At 45.1% G+C, this 26,375-nt stretch overlaps 1 protein-coding gene across 2 annotated transcripts in view; it reads right to left on the reverse strand.

Moving 5' to 3' along the window:
• Positions 1 to 25,980, reverse strand: part of Slamf9 (SLAM family member 9) — a 42,612-nt gene extending 16,632 nt beyond the window's left edge. For both annotated transcript variants that reach the window (XM_040738622.1, XM_040738623.1), the window contains exon 1: positions 25,962 to 25,980. The gene's annotated coding sequence lies outside the window, so the exon portion shown is untranslated. The remainder of the gene's footprint in view (positions 1 to 25,961) is intronic.
• Between the last annotated feature and the right edge of the window lie 395 nt (positions 25,981 to 26,375).

Genomic DNA, 26,375 nt, shown 5'->3' on the forward strand with positions numbered 1-26,375 from the left:
CTGGAGATCTGGTTGGGCTCAGCACAGGGGTCTGAAAGAGCTCCAAGGAGACACAATCCCAAGGTTCATAAAAGGAGTCCTAGAAAGCAAAGTCCACGAGACTGAGAACCAAACTTGAGCATAGCTCACAGACTGCACTGATGAAACCCAGATGAGAGACAAGTTCAAGTCCTTATCCAGGGACTCCAGAAAAACTTCTCCACAGACAAACCCCTCTGGAATCCCTGGGTCACAGTCAGAAAGCCTTAGTGGTCATCTGGTCCTCAAAGAGGAAGGGTAAGTGGTTGAGCTTGTCCAAGAATGCGCCTAATCCCCTGCTGCTCCTAGCTCCAGACACACCCCATGCGGGTGAAGGAACATTGGATATTGTCTTAGTTAGGGTTTCTATTGCTGTGAAGAGACACCAGCTCTTATATAGGAAAGCATTTAACTGAGGGGGCTTACATTTCCAGAGGTTTAGTCCATTATCATCACGGCGGGAAATGGTGGGTAGCATGCAGGCAGACACGGTGCTAGAGAAGGAGCTGAGAGTTCTTACATCTTGATTCACAGACAACAGGAAGTGGTCTGTCTCGCTGGAATGACTTGAGCATATATGAGACCTCAAAGCCTGCCTCCACAATGACATACTTCCTTCAGTAAGTCCACACCTACTCCAAAAAGGCCACACCTACTCCAATAAGGCCACACCTCCTATTAGTACCACTCTCTTGGGGGCCAATTTCTTTCAAACCACAGCAGAAATCATTGCAGAAATCTCCATACCTGATGCACTGGCCCAACATCAGCTGGAAAGAGGGGTCCCGCACAGACAGTTACTGATCACTAGAGGCTGGATCCCTGAGCAGCCTGCTTCTCCCTAGGGGGCTAGGACCCCCTGCTGTCACTCTCTGTCACACCAGTACCCACCAGCTAGTGGACTTGATTCGCCGTGGTTGATGCTAAGGTTTGTATGGACTATGTCACCTGCCCACTGTAGCTGTATGGGTCACTGTTTCTAATTGCTGCTATTTCTATGAACAGGATTGTTGCATTAGAGAAATTAAGGTGTTATCCATCTTTGCAGAACTTCGCGTGAGACTGTGTACTTCATCCCTGACATATTGGCAGAACTTAGAGATTAGACCCCAGCTGTGAGACATGGGGACAAGACCCACCATGGAGCCACAGATCCCGCTGGTTTACTGTTCTCTGTACCCTAAGGCTAAGGCTCCTGGACAGCGTCTTTGTAGCTATGTGGGTCTCTTGTGCCTCATGCTGAACCAGGATGGAACAAGAACTCTGCCTCCCTTCACCCCTTTCCTCTTCCTTCTCCTCTCCTTCCTGTTCTTCTCTTACCTTCTGTGTTTCTGTTCCCAATGACCGTACTATACCCTGGAAGTTTCTCCTCATTAACAAGTTTGGTTCTAAAAGGTCAATTCCAACTGAGTAGTTGCCTTATTCATCCTGAAGAAGTTGCCATTTTCAACAATTTATACCTGTCCTCATTTCAAGGGACAGACACAATATCTTACTTTCAGTGTTAAACTCAAGTCTAGACTCTAAGAACCCCAAGATAAGGAAGCTTAACATGGCTTCTCAACCCCCAGGTCCTCCTCAGAGGCTTTCCCAGGTTCAAATACCTTCGATGGCACATGCCGTTCAGACATGTAGACATGCAGCTGCCGTGTTGGTTCTCATCCCAAACAACATCTAGATGCAACAGGAAGGGGTCTCCATCTGGGCTTTGAATCTCTCACAATCAAACTCCACACACCTAAGATATCCTTAAGAGCCAATGCCACAGCTGGTATTCATGCCTGAAGATCATGATGAAGAAATGTAGAAATAAGATGCACAGAGGGATTCCTATGCCGTCCCTGTTATGAGGAAGATAAATACATGTATCCTCAGCCTCCTCTCTGGACCACAGGGTACCTTGCATCACTCCTAAGATGCACAGGCCTGTAAGGGTATGAGCATATTCCCCATTTCCCAAGCCTGGTCTCTCAATCAGAACTAATCACAGAGCTCTTGAATTTCCAAGTATCTGAACTCTCTCCTATACAAGCAGTGACATTCATAACTCACTGGAAGTCTGAGTGTGTCTGTCACGGTGTCTCCTTTCTGACTGATTCACTGGAAAGCAGAGAAACAGGGTTTATTTATTATTAATTTATCGACTTATTCATCCATCAAACATTTATTGAATACATTCCACAGGCCACACACTGAGGAAATGTGCTGCTTCAAGTCTGATAGACCAGAAAACGAGATAAAGTATTATATGTGTAAATATATAAAGTAATTGTTCCATTCTACCTGGAGAGGAGATTCAGATAGAAAAGGTCATCTTGACCTTACCTTGATACATAGGCAAGTGTTCAGTGTGATGGAGAAATCAGGAAGTTCCACTTCAAGATGGAGGCATGTAAGGAAAAGGTGGGAGCCAGGAGAATTCTTGAAATCTGGAGACATGGCAAGGCTGGAGAGTCACGGGGAGGATGGCATTGAAGAAGTGAGTCTGGAGAGGCAGTGACCAGTGAAGTTCACACTGTGCCAGAACGATGGAAAAGATGAAGGACTGGGAATAATACAATTAGATTTATTCTTGAGAGCCTGTAGCATCAGTGTGAAGAGGGATCACAAGAGTGAATAAAAGAGACAGCGAGCCTACCACAATTGCTTAGGCAAAGGAGGAGGGCACCATCTGAGAGACGGAGGCAAAGGAGGAGGGCACCATCTGAGAGACGGCGAAAAGGTGGAAATAAGAGAATGGGTGTGGGTGGTGCTAAGGAGGTAGGAGCCCAGCACTTTGACGATGGAGGAAGAGGGTAGGGAGACAGAGGAGCTGGAGATGACAGGAAACTCAAGAAGAGCTGATTGTGTGGGAGAAGAGGGACATTAAATCAGGTAAGGTGCTTTTGGCATTGCTCGTGGGGAGACCCATCAATTAGAGTTCGTAAATTAAATGTCTATTCTGGGCTGGAAGATGGATTCGAGAATCATTAATGTTTGGTGGTGTATGATGACGCTGTGTGGGGAAAGGGCTTTGGGATGCAAGCATGGAGGGGAATATATTTTTAAGTTATATTTACTCCTTTGTTCTTATATCTAAATATGTATGTGTCAGGTTTCTATTGCTATGATAAATGTCAAAAGTGACTTGGGAAGGAAAGGGTTTATGTTCTTTTTTTTTTTTATAGCTCATAGTCCATCATCCAGGGAAGTAAAAGCAGGAACTCAAGGTAGTAACCTGGAGGCAGGAACTAAAGCAGAGGCCATGTAGCAGAACTGTTTACTGGCTTGCTCCCCATGGTTTGCTCAACCTGCTTTCTTATGGAACCCAGGACCAGAGGTCCATGAGTGGCACCACCCACAATGGATTTGGCCCTCCCACATCAATTACTAACTAAGAAAATGCCCTGCAGGCTCATCTACAGGTCAATCTGGTTGAAGGCATTTTCTCAGTAGAGGTTCTCTTTTTCCAGATAATTCTAGCATGTGATAAGTTGACAAAAACTAGTCAAGACTGTGTATAATATAATATGTGTAGTTTATAATAGCAGAAAGGTAAAAAACAACAAAAATGTTTATTATAAAGGGTTAATTTTAAATTATGATCTAACTACTTAATAAAATATGATGGAGCCACAAAAAAGAAATAAATCTCTAATGCATACATAGAATGAGTTCTAAAGTAAATAATTATTGTTGGGGGGAGTAAAATCAGCATGTGAAGTTATGCATATAATGCAACTGTACTTGTAAATAATAAAAAAATAAGCACACATACATGTTCACAAATTTTATAACATCAGGACAGATTGTACAGGTTTACACAAAAATCTGAGCTTATAGAATAGAGCAGTGTCCCTGACTGATCAAAGTCAGGGCCTAGGGCAACCCGTTGCCAGATAACCATCCTCTCTGACACTCACAAACAGCGTGGGTGGTCGAAATGGGACAAAAAAAAACAGGAACAAGACACAGGGGCATGCAGAAACATGAAATTAAAGGCTCACAAAACTTTCCATCACAGGAACCTGCAATGAAGAAAAATGGGGGGATTAGATTAAATAATAGGGGCTTCCTGACAGGAGGAATAATTAAGGACTGCAATGGTGTACCCAGGAGTTCTGTGGGCTTTCCCCCATATTTTCTGTGTGGATGTGGGGAGTGCCAGTCCCTATGGTTCCTCTGCCCTGCCCAGTCTCAGTTCCTAATATGTTCCCCAGGAGTATCTGCACAGCTTCTGACCACCCTAGCCATAGTATCTCCTCTCCAAATGCCTTTTTGCCATTCCCCTCTACTCCTGCTTGGAGGAACAATGAGCAGATGTTAGATGGTACTTAAGCAACAAGCACCACATCCTCTAGGAAGGAAGCAGGAAAAGATGCAGGGGTGGACATGGAGCTAGGTGGGAAACTGTAAGAGAAAACTGGGTTTTGTTCTCTTTTTGTGTTTGCTAATTATTGGTGGAAACATAGATTTGCAGATAGGACATCAGATCTGATATGGTGGGTCGCAGGCAGTTGGGAAGAAACTCACTCAGGGGTGGGGGAGGGCGGGGGAGGGGGAGCTGTTCTAGCTTGAAAGAAGCAGATGAATAGCATGGGATGACTCCCAGACAGGCCAGCAACTGAGGCAGTTTAGATAACGACACATAGCCTCATCTTTTGAGACAGATTCCTGGTTCCTACCCACCTCTCCGTTTGCCTTTCTGTCGCCTGTTATGAACACGTCTAAAGTTTTCAGCTTCTCTCGGCTGTATGTAAAGGGACAGAAGCAAAGTGGCCTCACAGTCTGCTCTGTATATGTTAGCAGGTGACTAAAGAAAGATTCCTAGGGGAGGGTAACCTCAAAAGCAGAGAGAACCTCAGGTCTGAGTCTCCAGCTACCCCACCCCGCCAGGAGCTCCTGGTTTGTGTCTGTGGTAGTCTGAACGCCCCCCAGAGTGGGCCCCAGCTGATAATGCTATTTGGAAAGAGTTAGGAGGTGTGGCTTTTGAAGGAAGTATGCCACTGGGGGTGGGCTTTGGCAGCTTAGAGGAACCTCACCATGCAGTTTCCAATGCACGCTCTGTTTTGTCCTTGTGGTTCAAGATGTGAGCCCTCAGCGCTCTGCTCCTGCCACCATGCCCACTGCCTGTTGGCGTGTCTCTCTGCCGTGATGGGTTCTTCTCCGGCTGGGATCATAAGCCCAAATGAACTCTTTGCTATAAGTTGCTTTGGTTACTGTGTTTCATTACAGCAATAGAAAGGTAACTAATACAAGATCTAACTGCAGATCTTGTGGATTTTGTTACTAGTGAAAAGAGGACAGTCCTGGGGACTAGTTGGTAAAGTATTTGCCTTAAAGTTATCATGACCTGAGTTTGTACTCCCAGCACCAATATAAATGCCAGGCATTGTAGCTATAATCCTAGCACTGGGGAAGCAAGGACAATGGGATCCCTGAAGCTCACTGGCCCGCTAATCTTGCTGAATTAGTGAATACCAGGTTCAGTGAGAGACTGTCCCCAAAAGGTGGATTGCAGCAGATGAAAATACCCACAGTCTGCCTCTGACCTAAACACACACACACACACACACACACACACACACACACACACGCACGCACGCACGCACGCACGCACGCGCGCGCACGCGCGCGCGCGGGCAATGCTATTAGCTAGCCCTGTTTATCTTCAGATTCTGCAACTGCAGATCCAACTAACCTTCATCAAAAAATATTTCCCGCAGATCGGGCATGGTAGAGCACACCCTCAGGAGGCAGAGGCAGGCAGGCAGGCAGATTTCTATGAGTTCAAAGTCAGCCTGGTTTACATAGAGAGTTCTAGAACATCCAGGACTACATAGTAAGGCCCTGTGCTAGCTAGTTTTATGTCACCTTGACAAAAGATAGAGTCATTTGGGATGCAAGAACCTCAACTGAGAAAATGTCCCCATCCAGATTGGTCTGTAGGCAAGACTGCAAAGCATTTCTGAATCAGCAGCTGATGTGGGCGGGCCCAGCCCATTGTGGGCTGTGCCACACCTGGCCCCTGCTCCTGGACATCATAAGAAAACAGGCTGAGCAAGCCCCAGGGAGCAAGACAGTAAGCAGCACCCCTCCATAGTCTCTGCTTCAGTTCCTGCCTCCAAGATCCTGCCCTGGTTTGAGATCCAGCCCTGTCTTCCCTCAGTGTAGAACTTGTGTGGAAGTATAAACTAAATAAAAACTTCCCTTCCCAAAAGAGTTGCTTTTGGTTGTGGTGTTTTATCACAACAATAGACTCTGTCCTGTCCAAAAGAAAAAAAAATCCCACCAAAACATTCAAAAGCTATTTTTTTTGATAGAATAGAGAATGCATAAAGTTGTGTTTTATTTTGGTTTGGTTTGTTTTTTTGAGATAGAGTTTCTCTGTGTAACAGTCATAGCTGTATAAAACTCACTTTGTAGACCAGGCTGGCCTCAAACTCACTGAGATTCACCTGCCTCTGCATCCCTGGTGCTGGACTTAAAGGCGTGAGCCACCACCAGGCACCATAAAATTGCTCTTGTCATTTCCTGAACACAGTATAACAACTGTGTCCACAGCATAGGATAGTATAAGTAATCTAGAGACTACATAAAATGTAAATAGGTTATTTGCAAATACCTTATGTAAGGAACTTGAGCATCAGAGATAAAAACATACATTTCTCAGGTGATGGTAGTGCACGCCTTTACTCCCAGCCCTTGGGAGGCAGAAGCAGGCAGATCTCTGTGATTTGAGGCCAGCTTGGTCTACAGAGTGAGTTCCAGGACAGCCAGGGCTGTTACACAGAGAAATCCTGTCTTAAAAAAGGAAACAAACAAACTAATAATAATAATAATATGTGCACAGTTCTTCCCTACAGCATCATAGACTGAGCAGTTACTTTCTCTTCTTGAAGAAAGATTTATCCAGTCCCCATCATCTTCACCACCCCAGAACTGACTTCAGAAATATTAATCTGACTACGTGAAAACACGGGCTTTCCTTTTGATTTGGAGCATTAGGGAAACCTGTGCTCAGTTTTGATGAGGCACGACATTAGTCCTATATATAACTACATGAGCCTCGTTATGCTGTCAGTCTGGTTGCATTTTTATTTCTATTTTCCATGTATATCCTTCCAACTTGGTGATTCATTTACTTTGCAAAATTGGTGTGAGCAGAGGGAAATTATAACGCTGGGTACAAACCTGGAGGTGCTGAGCACCCAGGTTCAAGCACAAGACTCTGGTTCAATCTCCAACTCTAGGACACAGAAGCAACGTCCTCCCCATCATGTTTTCCAAGAGCCACCCTTCCCCTCACACTGAATGTCTCTGGTTTTTCTTCTTGACTGTCACTTCCTTCCCCCTCCCCGGTTCTTCTTTTAACATGCAAATACGTCTAGGACTATCAGAAGAGACCACACCATACCTCTGTTTAGAAACTCTTCTAGGGGTTTATAAATGATCTGTAAAAAAAATGCAAATCTCCTCAGGCTCAGCTGAAGCTATGAGCTCATTTTTGTAAAACTGCAAGCTTAAGCACTGGGCGGGAAGTACTTTGAATCAATCTGAGCTTCCAAAGGCAGAAGTTAAGAGTCAAGGCCTGGCAGGTGGAAAGGGGGTTTGGTTTTGTCCTATTTTGTTTTTACTGAAAGAAACCTTATGGAACCCTATACCATGAGTGACCTAGGGAAAACAGCAGAAAATCCATTTCTGTTCATTCTGCTCAACAGTGAACTCTGTAATGCTACATAAGATTGCATGAAACAGCTGCAAGCCGTGAAAGAATAAACAGATGTGGAGACCCAGAGCAAAGTCCCAGCATGCAAGCCGCGGGTCCCACACCTCTGGAAGTTTCTAGAATGGCTCAAACAGGATGAGAAGGCTGGTGTAAGTGACATTGGTTATACTTGAAGGAACTGATGTGGACAAGACATGGGGATGGGGATCACGTGGAGTAGCGGGAGGGGGCAGAGTAGAAGGCTGGAGTGGGAGACAAGACTGTCTTGGTCCCTGGAAGCAGGATGAAGCGGGGGGGAGTTTAGGGACAGTCAGCAGCCTAAAACCAGTCTGGAGTGGATGGACTGGAGAGACATTCATAATATTCTCAGTGCCTGCCAAATCCACGGGCCTCTTCTGAAGGAACCTGTTTTGTGCTGACACCTGCAAAATTGGCCAGACCCTGAGTTTTATGATCAAGCCACCTTGGATATCGCTGATGAGGCCGAAGGTCAAGGGCCTGGCAAGCCCAGTGGCTCCCGAGGAGAGCTCTGTCTCGTACAGAGCCAAGTTGTCTTAGAGAACTTTGAACACCAGCTGGGAAGTCGGAAAGCAGCGAAAGTAGAGGGCAGAGCTGAGGAAGGAGACAAATGACAGCTAAAGCCCCGTCTGCGGGGTCGGCAGGCTACCAACACAGCCAGAGGGACTGCCAACACAGCCAGAGGGGCTACCAACACAGCCAGAGGGACTGCCAACCCAGCCACGAGCTACCAACACAGCCAGAGGGGCTACCAACCCAGCCAGAGGGACTACCAACACAGCCAGAGGGACTACCAACACAGCCAGAGGGGCTACCAACCCAGCCAGAGGGGCTGCCAACCCAGCCAGAGGGGCTACCAACCCAGCCAGAGGGGCTACCAACCCAGCCAGAGGGGCTGCCAACCCAGCCAGAGGGGCTGCCAGCACAGCCAGAGGGACTGCCAACCCAGCCAGAGGGGCTGCCAACCCAGCCAGAGGGACTGCCAACACAGCCAGAGGGGCTGCCAACCCAGCCAGAGGGGCTGCCAACCCAGCCAGAGGGGCTGCCAACCCAGCCAGAGGGACTGCCAACACAGCCACAAGCTACCAACCCAGCCAGAGGGGCTGCCAACACAGCCAGAGGGACTGCCAACACAGCCAGAGGGGCTGCCAACACAGCCAGAGGGGCTTCCATTTCCCAATGGTCATGGAGTGGTCCCCACTCGTCCGTGAGGACAGAACTGGACACTGCTAATATAGGCAGATCCTTCCTTGTAAGCGGTTGCTTGAGGTCTCCAAAGCCTAAGCCTGTGTCTCTTTAAAAACAACTGAACTGTCACCCTGCTACACCAGCCAGGCTGCCCTCCAGCCACGATGTTTAAAGACTGTCCTGAAAATGCTACTGATGTCTCCATCTATCCACAACCCATTATCAGGAGTTAATCAACACAACATCTGTGTCTGTCAACATCAGAAGGACTTGTTTGAAAGGGGACAAGTTATAAATCTATGCATTCAACATGAAAACGTTTATGCTTAAAAATAAATCTACATAGTTTGCATATGCATATAAAATGAAATACACATACAGGTGATAGGAAAACAGAGGGTATAGCTCAGGGTAGCTCAGAGTACTTGACGAGTATGCATGAAGCTGAGTTTGACTCCAAGCAGTGGACAAGCCGAGTGTTGTGGCGCACACCTGTGATACCAGCACTTGGGAGGCAGAGGCAGAAGGATCACAACAAAACCACCCTGGGGTATGCATACATAGTGACAACCTATCTGAAAGAAAAACCCACTAAGCATTTCATATAGTGTAATGAAGGAGAAAGTTGAAAGTAGTAAGTTAGAAATAAAGTTTCTTACAAATTAGTCCCGGAGCTGGTAAGCAGGGGAATGGAAGATGATCAATACTTGACCAGCAGGAAGGAGAAAAGAGTAAATTTGATCACTTAAACCAGGTAAGTTGAGAGAACGGACTGCTCAAAGTTGTCCTCTAATGTTCACACATATGCAACAGCACACACACACACACACACACCATGCACACGCATGCACACACATGCACATACACAATCATCATCACCAAACAAAACAAAACCCAGAATCCGGCCATCAGGAAAGCCCTGGGTAATGAGAAGCTATGATGGAAACACCCTGACAGAATGACACTAGATTCAGCACAATGAGAGATCACATGGGCTGACCTGTAACCCCTCCGAGTCTATATGCTGATATCCTAACCCTCAGGATCTCAAAAAGTAACTGCCTTTGCGTACAGGGCCTGCAAAAGTAATTCATTGGATATAAGGTCATTAAATAAGACATAATCCATTCCGACGCTCGTCCTTGTAAGTAAAGGAAATGTAGCCCCGCAGAGAGACCCAGGGACATGCATGCAAAGACCAGCTGAGCACACATGGAGAAGATGGTCATCTGCAAGCCAAGCACAGAACCCCAGACGCCAATCCTGCTGACCCCTCAACTCTCAAGCTTCCGGCCTCCGAGCTATGAGGACATAAGCTTAACCCCATCTGAGCGATTTGATATGGAAGCCTGAACTGTTTGTGCATCTGCTGAACCTGTGGTATCCAAAAAATAGTGGAAGGGGGCATCCGGACCCAACTGTAAGGAGAAGGGGGAGACAATAACATGAACAGGTTAAGCAGCTGAAGCCCTTAGGAGAGGCTGGCAGAAAACACTTCAGTATGTGTCTGAAGAGGGCGCCCCAACATGAGGGCTGCAGATGAAAGGAACCCCTTTCACACTCCTCTATTGATCAGCACTGCCATAGCTCAGACTGGGCTGCTGTGGTCCTCTGCTGTAAACTGGCCCTCTCAGGTCTCCTGCCAGAGACTCTGATATGAAGAGCTCAGTTGAATGACAGCCTCCAGCCACTGGACCTCTGGATATATCTGATGCTAACTCGGAGTCTACGGTGCCCACAACTGTTTCTAGCCAATAACTGAGCAGAGCTAGGTACTAGAGAAAGACTATTTTCTGTCTGACCAGGAACTTGGCTAGGACACAGTTCCTATTCTGGGATGTCCCCATCCTGAGCCAGCTTAGACTTTCTCAGTCATTGCCGGCACAACTCTCTATAGATGACTTGTCTACACTGACAACCAGAGCCTCTCCGCCTGTGCCAGCCTCTGGGCTTCACGGGGGCAGGGTTTCCCCCAGAGAAACACTGCGGGCTAGTTTCGTTTTACTCTCCATTTCGTTTGACTGACCTGGCTGCCCAGCACTGCCTCCTTAATCCCTTCTCCACACCATTTAGAGTCTTCCAAAATTCAAATCTGATCTTGCTGCGTGCTGCTCTCAAGATATCTAGACATTTACAAGATAAAATTGAAAGACGGAAGTCTCTTTGGATTCAGTCTGTGTTCCGCCGGCTGCTCTCCTAACTCCCATCCCTACCCCATCCTGCCAGCCACGTGGAATGCTCTGCACTCTTCTGCACCTGAGTGCTATTTTACATCAAGACTTTTGGCCGAAAATTCCTTCATGGAACATCCTTCCCCACTCCCCACTCCCTAGCCCTTACACACACACACACACACACACACACACACACACACACACACGATCTTTGGATTCTTACTAAGACCCACTTCAAATGTCTCCTCCATTAAAGGTTCCCAAGAGCTAGTGGTCTTTACCCTTGAGCACACCACAATCTCCTAACAGACCAGAACTAGGGGCCTGGACAACATTTTCCCCTCACAGGTCTGGAGGCTGGAAGGCTGAGATGAAGGTTTTTCAGGTGGTTCCTTTTGAATTCTTGCGTCTTAGCTTGTAATTGGCTGTCTTCTTTCCAGGAGATCACCTGGTTTTTCCTCTGTCCCCCGTGTATCTCTAACATCTCCCAATTTCCTCTTCTTGCAAAGATGTATATTAGATTAGGGCCAACTCTAATGACTTTCTTAAGTGCCCTTAAGGGACCCTATAATATATATATATATATATATATATATATATATATATATATACAAATGTATTCAAATCTAGAGGTCCAGGCAGATGCTTGTAAGTAGAGATCTCACATACCTGCAGCACTGACCATGCCCGTGAGATCTCTACCTACAGATACTCGCACCCAAAGAACATACCCACCCAAACAAAGCCATATCCCTGTTACACTATTTTTGTACTCAACACTGACACCTAAAACAACCATGAAACTTCCCAGCAATTCTTTTTCTCTTAGGGAAACCTTTAGGGTAGAAATAAAATCATTTCTATATTCTTAATTTTAGTACAGTACATGTACATGGTAGATGTTCAAACTCTGTGGGAGAGTAAGTGCATCTACATGCATTCTTTTGTGCACACACATGTATTTGTGAAACGTAACATTAACGTTCCTAGCTTATATTACAATACTTTGCTTAGCCATTGGTGCTCTGCCAATCTCCTCTTACAGCACTTTCCCCACATTCAGCCTCTTTTTCCCTGGTCCCATCAATAATCTGTGATTCTTCATCCCTCTGGTGGAGAAAGAAACATGGGACTTGTGGGTGTGTGAGGAAGCCTGGCCTTGAGCTTCACAATCTACATGTCCCAGTGGTCTGAAGGGAACAAAGAGAGCTACCCTTTCCTAAAGAAGTGATCCTAGGGCTAGAAAGGGGATGCTGACAAGCAAGACATTGAGCTCCTAAGGAAAGGCTCTCTGTCCATTATTTTTTCTTGTTAAATTAATCCAAGTTTATTTCTATTATTAATAATCAGAAGACTTTAATGAGAGCCGGGAGATGGTGGCGCACACCTTTAATCCCAGCACTTGGGAGGCAGAGGCAGGCGGATCTCTGTGAGTTCGAGAGCAGCCTGGTCTACAGAGTGAGTTCCAAGACAGGCTTCAAAACTACAGAGAAACTCTGTCTTGAAAAACAAACAAACAAAAAGAAAATAAACAAAAAATCTTGAATGTGGTAACTTGAAAGATAATTATTAGGAACGAACTGACTTGATTGAGGAAGCAAGCTTAGCTTGAAGGTCAGTGCTGGCCAGGACACTGTAGAACATAGTTGATATGGGAAGCAGGGCAAAGATAGAGTGTTGGGTCCAGATACCTCTTAGGTCCCTCTACAAGAACATAGACACCTCTTCTGGTCAATGGCTCTGGCCATTAACCTCCATCTTCTTACCCAAAATTAAAAGCAGAGAATAAGACAAAAACACTTCTTGAGAATCTCAAGGGAGAGGGTGGCATTCGGTCCCCAGAACAAACACACGTGACAATAAGAGACCTAGGACGGAAGGATGAGTGGAAGAAGGAGAATATTGCACCCCCGCAACAACCACCAGCACTACACACAGCCTGGGATAAAGGAAAGTGTTTCCCAGAGGAGCAAGGTGAGTTGAGTTCATATGAGTGTAATCTCATAAGAGTGCTGGAAGAGGGAAACACATGATACCAGGTGAGGCGAGGGCAGGAGGAAGCACCCAGATATGAAGGGGGAAAGCAATGACGGACCCTGAAATAGGGTCCCACTCCTTAGTAGATAGCACCTGCCTTCAGGGTTCCTGTGAAAAGGAGATCACTTGGTACATTGAACAAATGTCTACTACTGATAAAGATGGAAGAAGAGAACTGACTCCACAAAGCTGTCCTCTGACCTCCACACGCATGCTGTGGTGTGCATGAACCCCCTCCACTCATACAACATGCACATACATGAATAAATGAATGGATAAATACAGTGGAAAAATAAATGTTCACTATAGTTATCCCCCCACTCCCTTAAATTTTGGAGATAGAACTCAGGGCATGTTATGTGCTAGACAAACACTCTACTAATGAGCTAAATCCCCAGATCTACTCTTGGATCTCTTGAAGTTGATTCTACAATGTGACAACTACAAGTCATAGATGATTATTAGCTACTTGAAATGTGTGATTTTTTTCCTGAATTAAAGTATGTTGCAAATATAAAGTGAACACAAAGTTTCAGATGCTTATTATGATGGTTAATATTAGCAACTTGACAGACTTTTGTCTGTGTCTATGAGGGTGTTTCCAGAGAAGATTGACCGTAGGGTCAGAAATACGAGAGAGTACTGCTCTCTTCGAAGGTGGGGGCACCAACCGGTAGACTGAGAGGGGCTGAATGGAACAAACTGGAGAAAGGAAGACTCTTTTCTCATCACTGATGAAATATCTGCAAAAAGCAACTTAAAAGAGGAAGGGTTTCCTTTGGCTCAAGGTTTAAAAGGGTCGAGTCCATCGTGGCAGGAGAAGACATGATGGCAGAACTAGCCCCTGTCAGTGGTGGAGGTAGACACCTGCGGGTATTTGCTCACATCTCTGCAGACCAGGAAAGAGAGAAGTCAGCCGGAAGTGGCACCCAGCTAAACCTCTGAAGGCCTGTCCCTAAGCCAATTGCTTCCTCCAGCTCTTAAAAGTCCCACAACCTCACAAAACAGGACCAACATCTGGGACCCAAGTATTCAAACATGTGACCCTCTAGGGGGTGTTTCACAGTCAGACCATAACAACTGCATGCCCACCACATTAGCTTTTCTTCTCACTGCCGTAGCAAATAACTGACAAAAGCGACTGAATGAAGGATTTACATTGACTTGCAGTTTGAGGAGATACAGTCTATTCCAGAGGAGAAAACGTAGCAGCAGAATACTGAAGCCGCTAGTCACCCTGAAGTAGAGAGATGACCCCTTTTTATGTGGCCCAGGACCCATGCAATGGTGCTATCTACCATTTGAGTGGGTCATCCCATCTCAATGAAGCAAATCTGGAAAATTCTTCACGGATATTCCCAGAGGTTTGTGTTCATGGTAATTCTAAATCCTGTCAAGTTAACAAGGCCAACACTCATACCCTAAAATGCTCAACTCTTGTTGAGCAGGAGCCTCTTTCCTCTTGCACTGCCTGTGAAGTATTGACTGAGATTCTTCAGCTACTGAGCGTAAACTTGCATCAGTAACTCACCAGAAGGTTCCCAGGCCTTCGACCTCAGACTGGAGCTGTCACATTGGTCCTTTTGTTCTGGGGATTCTTGGGTTGAGCAGCTGTTAGTTTATCCAGATCTCCAACCTACAGATGGGCTTTGGGGACCATTTAGCCTCTGGCCAGGAGAGCTGACTAGAGATTTGAAGATCCAGAAAAACAGGAAGTTTTCTATGAGATTCATCTCACAGAACTTCAGAGAAGCAACACCCTTGAAATCTCAACAACATAGCTGCTTAAGCAAGGACACCGATAGACGTACTAAGATGAAAAGTGAAAGATCTCATAGGGCCTCAACTCTAGACAAAAGTACAGGCAACTAAGAAGAGGAGATGTCCTCCGTGGGGAGAGCCCCCAGTTGGTTATCCAGTATAAATGGTCAGCACTGAAATACATTATGAGGACTGCAAAGGTTAGATTTATGTGTTTAGGAGTATATGTTAGGAGTATATTAACAGGAATATATATGTATGTAACAACAATTACGGAAATAGAGGCCATGAATCTGAGAAGAGCAAAGCAGTGCGTGGGAAGGATGGGGGGGGAGAGAAGGGGGAAATGATATGATTATATTTTAATTTTTAAAAATTAAAGCTAATTTATAAATGTACTCATAATTTCATACATATCCTATTGATTCTGTTCTTCTGGGGACCCCCAACTAGTGCACCTAGTAAACACTAGAGAAGTATGTGAAACGGCTCTATAGTTTTCATATTTATTATATGCTGAAATGATATTTGGACAGAGCAGATTAAACAGAATATATTATTGATTTCATCCATTTCCTTTTACCATTAATAGTATGCTCCTAGAATGTCTAATTGCTTCCTTTCTTTTTTGAGACAGGTTCTCATGTATCCCTGGATGATCCCAAACTTGTAGCAAATGATGGCCTTGAACTTCTGATCTCCGGCCTTCCCTCTCGGAGTTCTGGAATTACAGGTGTGTACCACCACACCCTGTTTATGGGGTGCACCGATTGAACCTGGATTTTGTGCATGTCACACCAGCAGCTCAGTCCCAGCATAAACTTTGTACCTTTACCTTCTAACTACAGAAATTCTCACTTACTAGTTCAGAACTCAAGCAGGAGAGGAAGTTGATCTGATCCCAGCTCTATTGTTATGGACTAGATGGCCATACCCAGGGCTTTCCACAGAGCCATGTGAAGCCTTATCTAATGGAGGCAATTATGAAGCACCGATCATTAGGGTAGCTCCCTAGCTTCGAATGGCCTCATGGTGCTGGGTCCAGGAATCAGCAAAGCGTGTTTCTCTGTCTCTGTCTGAAGTTGCTGTCACTGCTCCCAGAAAGAACCTCATGTCACCAACTGGAGCATCCACAACAGCCAGGCGGCACCCATGCTTAGAAATTGGCTCCTTCTTCCATGGAGCTAGTCAGTAAGGGACTTAACTAGATGGGTAAGGACTTTTCAATCCTACTGTAGGGCATGATGATTCTGACATTACATCTTGTTCCCCAGCCACTGAGTTAGTCTCTCCCATTCTCTCAATTCACTAACTAACGAACACATTCTGCTAGCATGCTCTGTGTGGTTACTGTCTTCCTAGGTAAGCATTCTGTGGTAGAGGGATGTTCAGGGTGACCTTCATGACTCCAGAACTATTCCTTCCCCCTAAGTGACTGGAATCTAAACCACAGAATGTGACAAAGGGGCTTCACATACATAACTAAGGGCCCCTAAATAGTTGAATTTGCATTCACAAAAGGGAAGATGATCTGGGATGGATCTGACTTGATCAGAGGAATACCCATAAAAGAAGAATCAGGCCCTCCCTGAGATCAGAGAGACCTTCAACCACAAAGAACTAGGGTTAGCTTCTAGAACCTGGGACCTGCCTCCAGCTGGCACCAAGCAGTGCTCTAAGATCATGCAATCTCAAGCAACACTCTAAGATCATGCAATCTCAAAGCAACACTCTAAGATCATGCAATCTCAAGACAACACTCTAAGATCATGCAATCTCAAGACAACAAATTTGGACAACAAGGTGTATGATCTGTGCAGAAGATCCCTGCAGCAGAGTCTTCAGATGCAAACAAGCAAATCCCAGTTAAAGTTTGGACAGGAGCTCCAGGAGCCCTGGACAGGGCACCAGTAAGCCATGCTGAGGCACTGATAGAAACTGCGAGCCAGTGTGCACTTCCTTTTAAGCTGCTGGACATGTGGCAGTTTGTTACACAGCAGCAGAAAATGAATACAACCTCTAAAAGCTTCCCGTGAGGCAAATTAAACATAATGTTTAAACTATCCATGAAAGCCCTAGGAAAGCTGACACTGATGCCCAACACAGCCGGGCTTTCCCTTCTAGGTTAGTGCACACAGCACCAGTTGAAGCAGACGGCTTTCACTTAGGGACCACACTGTTCAAAATTACACGTGTTTTGAAACATTAGACTCACTTCCATCGTAGCAAGATATCACACAAGGAAACTGAGATTTATGAAGGGGGAAGCAATGTCTTCCTCACACCCACATCCCGCAGCTCTCACTGAATGGAACAGCAAGGAGTCCCTTACCTATTTACAGTATTCTGCTGCTGAAGTCTTAACTGTGCTTACTTAAGTCGGACAAGAATAGCATGCGATGCTTCTGTATTTGAGTTTTTGTGGTTTTAATTTTAAATTAACAAGACATTTGTGATAAGTATTGGAGAAGCTTCTTTTTTTGTTGTTTGTTTCAAGACAGGGTTTCTCTATGTAGCTTTGGAGCCTATCCTGGCACTCACTCTGTAGACCAGGCTGAGATCCACCTGCCTCTGCTTCTCAAGTGCTGCAACTGAAGGCGTGGGCCACCAACACCCAGATTTTTGTTTTGTTTTGTTTTTTGAGACAGGGTTTCTCTGTAGCTTTGGAGGCTGTCCTGGAACTCACTTTGTAGACCAGGCTGGCCTCGAACTCACAGAGATCCGTCTGCCTCTGCCTCCCGAGTGCTGGGATTAAAGGCATGCGCCACTAACACCCGGCTCCACCCAGATTTTTTTTTTAAGACACTTAGTTTATCAAAGATTGTATGGAACCTCCCAATAGTCCATTGAGAAAGAGAGACACAGAGAGAGAGAGAGAGAGAGAGAGAGAGAGAGAGAGAGAGAGAGAGAGAGAGAGAGAGGGAGGGAGGGAGGGAGGGAGGGAGGGAGAGAGAGAGAGAGAGAGAGAGAGAGAGAGAGAGAGAGAGAGAGCGCACTCAGAAGGAAGCTGTGTCAGATCTTGAGTTCATTCTTCCATCCTTTCTGTAATAGACCACAATAAAGATAGTTCCTCCTCTTCCAGTTCACAATCCCCAAAAACCACAGTTGGTAATAAGTGAGATCAGTGTAGATGTGTCATAGACCATCTGAAGTGCTGGGTCTGCTTTCCATGGACTAAGCTACTGTAGGGGCATCTTGCCTCGCCAGGGAACTTGTGGAGGTGGTCACACCCTTCGGGCGTGGTTTCAGGTGTAGAGAAGGTGCCTGCTCATGCTCTCTTGGGTTGTGGAGAGCATCGGAAGGGCAGAGACTGCATCTTCTGGAGCAGGAAGACTGAGACGGTTGTTTACTCTTACCTGTGTAAGTGCTTCCCGAATAAACACCTGTTTATCATTTGTCTTGGGTTTGGTGCACTCATTTAATTCCGCCTTCAGTTGGCACCCACATGGGTTGATTCCCACAATCAGCCCTGGAGGCTGGCAGGCATTCCACCATCTAGAGCCAACCACGCCAGCCTCCCTCCATTCACTGGGTCAAATGAGCCAGGCCCTTCTCTACCTTATAAGGGGTCACATCTGCACCTGAAACCACGCCCAAAGGGTGCGGCCACCACAAGTTCACTGCCAAGGCAAGATGCCACTACAAGTTACCTCTCATGCTATAGAAGAGCAGTAGCTTTTTAACTGGTGTCTTCTTATTCAACAAACTCAAAACACATAACCCCAAAGACTGCAGTTTATTTACACGCCTTTTTTCCTGGTCTTTTGGGACAGGATGTCACTATGCAGCCCACATTGACCTGGTGATCCCATGTAATTGAGACTGGCCTCCAACTTGCAATTCTCTTGCCTCTACCTTCCAACTACTGGAATGACAGGTACACACCATCATGACAGGCTCAAATTAGCATTTTGGTACGTAATATTTTCAATTTTTCAAATGTCTCTTAAATCTGTTCTAATAGGTTCCCATATATGTTGAGTTCATTGAATAAAAATTAAGTTTTGGGGGATGGAGAGATGGCTCAGAGGTTAAGAGCACTGGCTGCTCTTCCAGAGGTCCTGAGTTCAATTCCCAGCAACCACACAGTGGTTCACAACCTTCTATAATGAGATCTGGTGCCCTCTTCTGGTCTACAGGGATATATGCAGACAGAACACTGTATACATAATAAATAAATGAATAGATCTTTTTTAAAAATTTAAGTTTTGATGTGATCTAGTTTCCTATTGCATGTTTTTACTTTTTTCTGAAATTTATGTTTTAGCCAAGGGCCAAAGCAGAATGCTGGCCACATGGCAGAAGCATCAGCCCTTTCTCTAGATGATACCCGGGTGGAACCAGATTGAAGAAAGACCTCATGGTGGTTCTCACCTCTCCATCTGTAAGAGGTGTGGCTTCTATCTTCCCTCAACTCTGAGTGGTGAAAAATCTCAGACACATCCCCAGTTAGAGAAACAAGGCCCAGAGGCAAAGGCTGGCCCATGAGTCAGTCTAGAAAGGATCCAAATGGAGTCTGCTTAGGCGTGGTAGTCACAGAAGGCTTCATGAGAACCAGGAGGAAAGGCTCAGGACATGAGTAACTATCACAAACAAAAGCCCAACAAACAAAAGACAACAGCAGCAACAAAGGACTATGCCCCAAGTAATGTGACTCACCTGAGTGCCACACAGCACTGCACCCATGAGGCTGGGTTAGAACTGGTCGGGTCCAATCCCTCCATCTACATAGTAAACATTCTATAGTACTAGCAAATATATACACCAAAAGTGGGTTTCTGTATTTTCTAAATATGAGAGTTTTTCACACTCTACTAGAATATTCTGTAGTTCAGTTCTGACACGAACTACCTAGCTAGAGTGGGCATCTGACTTCCACAGGGCTCATTTCCCTTCACGAACTAGTCACAAGAATTAGGTGACCAGGCTGACCACATCTCAGCTCAGTGATTTGCTAGAATGGTGCATGGTACGGAAGAAGTTATTTTACTTCCACTTACCAGATGATAATAAACCTCACAAAGCAAACGGCCAGATGGAAAGAGGTCATAGAGTAAGGTCCAGGAGGATCCTGAGCACAGCAGTTTCTGTCCCCCACAGAATTGGGACATGCCACCTTCCTGCACATGAATGCATTTGCCGTCCAGGAAGCTCTTGTGCCCCGTCGTTTAGGAGCTTTTAAGAGGAGTTCCCTGTTGGCAGGCATCATTAATGAAATCAATGGGAGTAGGACTGAAAGTTGCAAGTCTTGGTCTCTGGTGACTAGCCTTCATCCTAAATCAATCCAGAGGGCTCAACCAAGAGGCACCTCCTTAGAATAAATACAGACACAATTGAAAGGTACTCTGTTGCGGGAGATTTGAGCAAGCTGTGTAAAGATGTATCTCCGTTTTACTGTGCCTGCCTAAGGCACCTGACTGGCTTAATAAAGAGCTGAATGGTCAATAGCTAAGCAGGAGAGGTTAGGAGGGGTTTCTGGGAAAGGGAGGAACTCAGGAAGAATCTAGGCACAGGAGAGAGAGATCAGCAAGACAATGGAAAGTGTTGGACGTATAGAATGGAAGAGAGGTAAAAAGCCATGTGGCAGAATGTAGATTAATAGAAACAGGTTAATTTGGCTTCTAAGAGTTAGTTGGACCTTGTTTCTTATCTAAATTTAAAATGGAAAATAAAAAAAATATTAATAAAAAAAAAGTATAAAAAAAAAAAGAGTTAGTTGGGAACAAGCCAAGAAAGTCCAGCACAGCTGTGACAATGCATCTAGATAGTTATGCATCTCTGCTAAATAACAAAAGATTCTCATATTTGATCCAACTGTACACTGTTCAGAGGCAATGTTGGTACATGTGTTAACTACTTTTTATTGCTGTAACACAGTAACATGGACAACATGGTCTCAAAGGTGTTAGCCCATTGACAGGCATGGTGTGTCTGAACAAGGAGTCCAGGAAGCAGAGACAGGGGATCCATTGGCACTTGGCTTGCTTTCTCCTTCGCCACCTGTTAGTCCGTCTGGACCCACAGTCTACGGAGAGTGGCACTCACATTCCTGGTGGCTCTTTTCCTCCCAGTTACTATTCTAGCTTGTTTCCTGTTGCTGTGACAAACACTATGGGTTTATTTCAGCATCCATTTTCATGTTGTAGCCCATTGCGGAGGGATATTGGGGCAATAACTCAAGTGGGAACCGAAGCAGAAGCCATGGAGGAATGGCACTCACTCGCTCACTCGCTGGGTTATGCTCATCTAGCTTTATTACATACTCACCTGCCTAGGAATGGTGCCTCTCACCATGGGCCGGACTCTCCCCATCAGCCATTAACCAAGACAGTCTCTCACAGACATGGCCATAAATCAACCTGATGGAGGCAAGCTATCAGTTGAGTTTCCCTCTTCCCAGGTGACTCTAGGATGTATCAAGCTGACAGTAAAAGCTATCTAGAACAATCGCTCTCCTCCATGTCAATTTCTATAAATACCCTCCAAGATGCACATCCCAGACATCTCTCATCCAGTCACAACCATCGTAATTCCATGCCTTGTCAAGCTGACACCCAAACATGTCTCCTTATTCCCTGCTAAAGCTCCAAGTATAGTAGCAAGGCCATAAGTCCACCTGATACGATATAACTATCGCTATTCAACTGAAAACACACTAATTCCTTCCCCCAGAATCTGTGGCAGAGTCTTTTGAGACATGCTTATTTTTTGCCTGATATCCAAACGCACTACTCCACATTCTAATATTCTATCCCTGGTGGGGTGACCAGCATTAACTGCCATCTTAACAAGATCTGGGATCTCCTAGGAGATGGTCCCGCCTTGGAGAGGCCTACACTAAGGTTAGCCTCTGAAAATGTCTTCGAGAGAGTGTTTTGATTGGTTAATTGACTTCGGAAGACCCATCCTAACTGTGGGCAGGACTGTTCCCTGTGTGGGGATCCCAGACTATATGACATTAAGAAAGCCAGCTGAGTACTAGTACCCATCCCTCTCTCCACTTCCATATTGCAAATGTGCCACCACCAGATGTTTCTCGCTCCCTCTGCCTTGGTTTCCCCACCATGATGGACCGCACTGTGAACTGTGAGGTAAAGTAAACCCTTCCTTCCTAAGTTACTTCTGCCAGCAACAGAAAAGTAACAATGACCCCTGGAACCCAAGGCTCACACCCATCTCATAACTCAAAATGCATTCAGTCTGTATCCTGATGTCCCACTGGAAGGACTTCGCTTCTCCATACTGACACTAATCTCCTTAACAAAAGGACCTTCCTCATCCACAGTTTTCAGCTTGCCCCTTTCACACCAAACTGTGTACTTTTCAGTCCTTTTGCTCTGCATTTTGTTCCTGATCTTCTCTATAAACCTGACTAAAAGCAGCTTGCAATAATCCAAGCTGCCACCTGAGCACTGAACTGTCTTGGGCTATCCTCTTTCAAATTAATTGGTCCATTACATTTAAACTCGGCCTCTGATAATGTTAGTAACTTACAAGTGTTCAATCAAAGCTGGGTAGTGGTGGCTCATGCCTTTAATTCCAGCACTCAGTAGGCAGAGGCAGGCAGATCTCTGAGTTCAAGGTCAGCCTGGTCTACAGAGTGAGTTCCAGGACAGGCTCCAAAGCTACACAGAGAAACCCTGTCTCAAAAAAAAAAAAAAAAAAAAAAAAAAAAAAAGAAAGAAAGAAAAAGAAAGAAAAGAAATTGTTCAATCAAGATAGCCATTAACATTTGTTGAGCACATACTGTGTTTCAGACACTGAACTAAGCACTTGTATAACTAGTTTCTCGATTACTTGGCCTCATCCACCTAAACTGTTTTCACTGCATTATTAATGAGAAAGACTGAAAATGTATGAAGAAGGACTGAACCTCAAGCAGTTAAAAAGATGGGGCTGGGAAGGTGACTCGGTCGGTAAAGTGCTTGCTGTGCAAACATGAAGAATGCAGCTCAGATCCCCAGCACCTATGTGGAAAGCCAGGTGTGGTAGCTTATACCTGTAGTCTCATTGCCGGCAAGACAGAGACAGGAGGGCCCCTGGGGCTTGCTGGCCAGCCAGGCTAAACAAATTAGTGAGCTGCAAGTTCAGTGACAGATCCTGTCTCAAAAAATAAGTTGGAGGACTTGGGAGACAGCTCAGTCAGTGACTAGAGTGGTTGCAGAACAAGCAGGAGGACCTAAGTTTGGATTCCCAGCAAGTGTGGATGCTCTATTCTACAAATTCCAGCACTAGGACACTGAGCTAGGCAGATCCTGGGAGCTGAAAGATAGTTTCAGGTTCAGCAAGAGACACTGTCTCAAAAAATAAGTGATTGAGGCAGACATTCTGATGCACAGCTCTTCCACACACATATTACATGCATGTTTACATGATACATACACACCCAGATGATAATAGATAAATGATGATAGAGATAGATATATAGATGACAGATAGATAGATAGATAGATAGATAGATAGATAGATAGATAGATGATAGACAGACAGAGAGACAGATGCTAGTTAGTTTTTTGTAAGCTTGACAAAAGAAACCTCAACTGAAAAAAATGTCTCCATCCGATTTCTTGGAAGCAAGTCCATGGGGCATTGTCCTGATTAATAACTGATGTGGGTGGGCCCAGCCCACTGTGGGTGGTCTGGGTGCTATAAGGAAGCAGGTTGAAAAAGGGGCTTCTGAGGCACAATATCCAAAGCCATCTCTAGCCTCCAGCTGCACACAGGCATGCACACCTGTACATATTTGAGTGTGTGCCTGCGCGCGCGTGCACACGCGCACACACACACACACACACACACACATCATACTAATTTTATACATGACTGCACATTTTTAAATGTAACTGTATTCACCCGGGACACTGCCATGCACACTTGTAATCTCAGCATGCCAGAGATTGAAGCAGAAATACCTTCCGTTTCAGGCCTCTAGAATAGACTAGTAGAACCTATGCCAGAAAAACAAGGAAGGAAAGCCAGGGAGTGGAGAAAAGAATGGGGAAGGGGTACAAGAAGTTAGGGAAATGAGGGGAGAGAAGGGAAGGAAACAGTAGGGAAAAGACTGTAGGGGAGGGAAAGGAAGGAGGGGGAAGGGACATGAAGGGGAGGAGAGGGAAGAGGAGGGAAAGAAAGAATGGAGAGGTGGGGACGCTCTGATTTGATTCAGTGTTTACTATAAGCAAAGGAGAAATGCAGACCAGTTGGAACGGAGAAGAAGGTTGAGCAAGCCATGGGGAGCAGGTCAATTAGCAGTCCTTTACCATGTCCTCTACCTCAGTTCCTAACTCCAGGTTCTTGTCCTGCTTGAGGTTCTGCCTTGGTTTCCTCAAGGCCAGACCATGATCCTGACGAGTGAGCCAAATAAACCCTTTCCTCTGCAGAATGCTTTTAGGTCATGATGTCTTTCCTACAGCTACAGAAAGCAAACCAATGACAGATAGACAGAGAAATACGAGCACATGCATGTGCGTGAGTACACGCGAAGAGGACAGTAAATTAAGGCTCAAGATCCCAGATACTCAGGAGGCTGAGGCAGGAGGATTGCAACGTCAGGCCAGCCTGGATGACTTAATGAGATCCTAGCTAAAAATAAAAAGTGAAAACCAAGGACTGTGGTATTACTCAATGGCAGAACATTCACTTAGCTTGCATGAGACCCTAGGTTCAAACCCCAGTATCACAAAAGTAAATTAATTAACTGAATCTTAAATAGAGGAATATGTTAACAGAGATAAGAGATAAGACTAGTTGAAACCTATGAAAAAGGATAAATCACACAGGAGCCCCAGATGATTAAGTGACAGGTGTCTTACCCCTCCCATAGGTGCACAGAGCATCAATGGTTTCTTGTCTTTCAAAAGATTTCTGGTGTCGGGAGCTGCAATCCTTTGCCAGCAGCTTTCCTGAGGCTGTGGGAGGCCCTTCTGCCTACACCTAAGATAGGAATGAACTCCCTCACACGCCACCCACGCCACCTTCACACTCAGTTACCCTCAACCAGTGACCCTAGGGAGTGTGCATAAATAACTTCACTGTCGTTCCCTGTGGGAGAACCCCCTAAGACTGGCATCTCCTCCTCAGATACTCCTAGGATCCTGTCCCAGGGCCCGCAGTGGTGGCTGCCTTCCCACATCCACAGTACCTCCTTGCTCCCCTCCAGTGTCTTCCTGCACAAACCAAATACACCACCAAAATCAAATTCTTATCCCATACAAAATCCAACTCCCTCTGCCAAAGTGTCCTATGGCCTCCACACAAGTGTATGCACCCATGCTCACATATGCAGAATAACCAATGGGAAGAGGGTCTACACCTGTAGAGAGGGAGAAATGAAAGCAGGAACAGACTATGTTAGCAATGACGCAACTTAGCCACAGACGGATGTGACCGGTCATAAGCACACAGGTGCAGGTAAATCTTTTTACATGTTGCCATGGAAAATTTTATGTCAGCTTACCTGAACATCTTGAGAAAATGGTAGATGTGTGGGGAAACATAAATAATCAAAATTGGGTTAGGAGGATGCAAAGGGTCTGACAAACCAACCCATGTGGGACAAACTGGAAAAACATTGCCAGACAGCTGTGTCCTTGGAAGATGACAGGTCTGGATAGAGAGTTACTAATGTGACCCAAATGCGTGTGTATTTCAAACACATAGCCAGTCACTAATACTAACAAAAGGGGGAGTCTAGAGTACTAATAGCAGACAGAATAGATTTCCTAGTCATAAATGTGACTAAAATAGCACCAGGAAGAGAAAATTACAGATCAACCTGACTTATGAATATAGATGCAAAAATCCTGAATAAAATATTAGCCAATTAAATGCAGCAGCATCGTAAAAGAATAATGTACCATGATCAAGGAGGTTTATTTTTATAAGAATACAAGTAAGGACCAAAATTAGAATTTCTATTAATAGGTTATTACCAGTATGAATAAGAAGATTAACTCAATAGACACTAAAATCTTATATTGTTTTGCTACTTAAAAAAGAAGAAAAAACTAAATAATCTAGAGATGGAAATATTTATTTGATAGAACAGGAATACCTACCTCAATCTTGGAGAATTTCTCCGTAAAGTTAGTAATGAGATCCAAATGGTTGTTATCGCCACTGGCATGTCACACGGCAGTGACCATTTCAGTGTGCAACCATAAGACAGAATGTCCTGCTACAAAAATAATAATAATAATAATTAGATGTACAGACATCATATCAGAAACATGACAGTGCATAGCTTTCTGAAAGGGAGGTCTTAACTATAGTTAACATAGCTGTCTTCCTTAAAAGTCAAAGATACAGTAAAAACAAAGGCCACCCAAATAAAAACAGAAACCATCTATTCTGGGCTTGCTAGTAGCAAGAAGGTGAGGTGTCGTCACTTGCATCTGGAAGATTCTGAGGCTTGTGGAGAACAGGGATGCTTTATAGTTGGTGGGAGTGTTTCTGTGTTCCCTGACAGACAC

The sequence above is a fragment of the Mesocricetus auratus genome, unplaced genomic scaffold, assembly GCF_017639785.1.
Source record: "Mesocricetus auratus isolate SY011 unplaced genomic scaffold, BCM_Maur_2.0 Super-Scaffold_100676, whole genome shotgun sequence".
Taxonomy (NCBI): domain Eukaryota; kingdom Metazoa; phylum Chordata; class Mammalia; order Rodentia; family Cricetidae; genus Mesocricetus; species Mesocricetus auratus.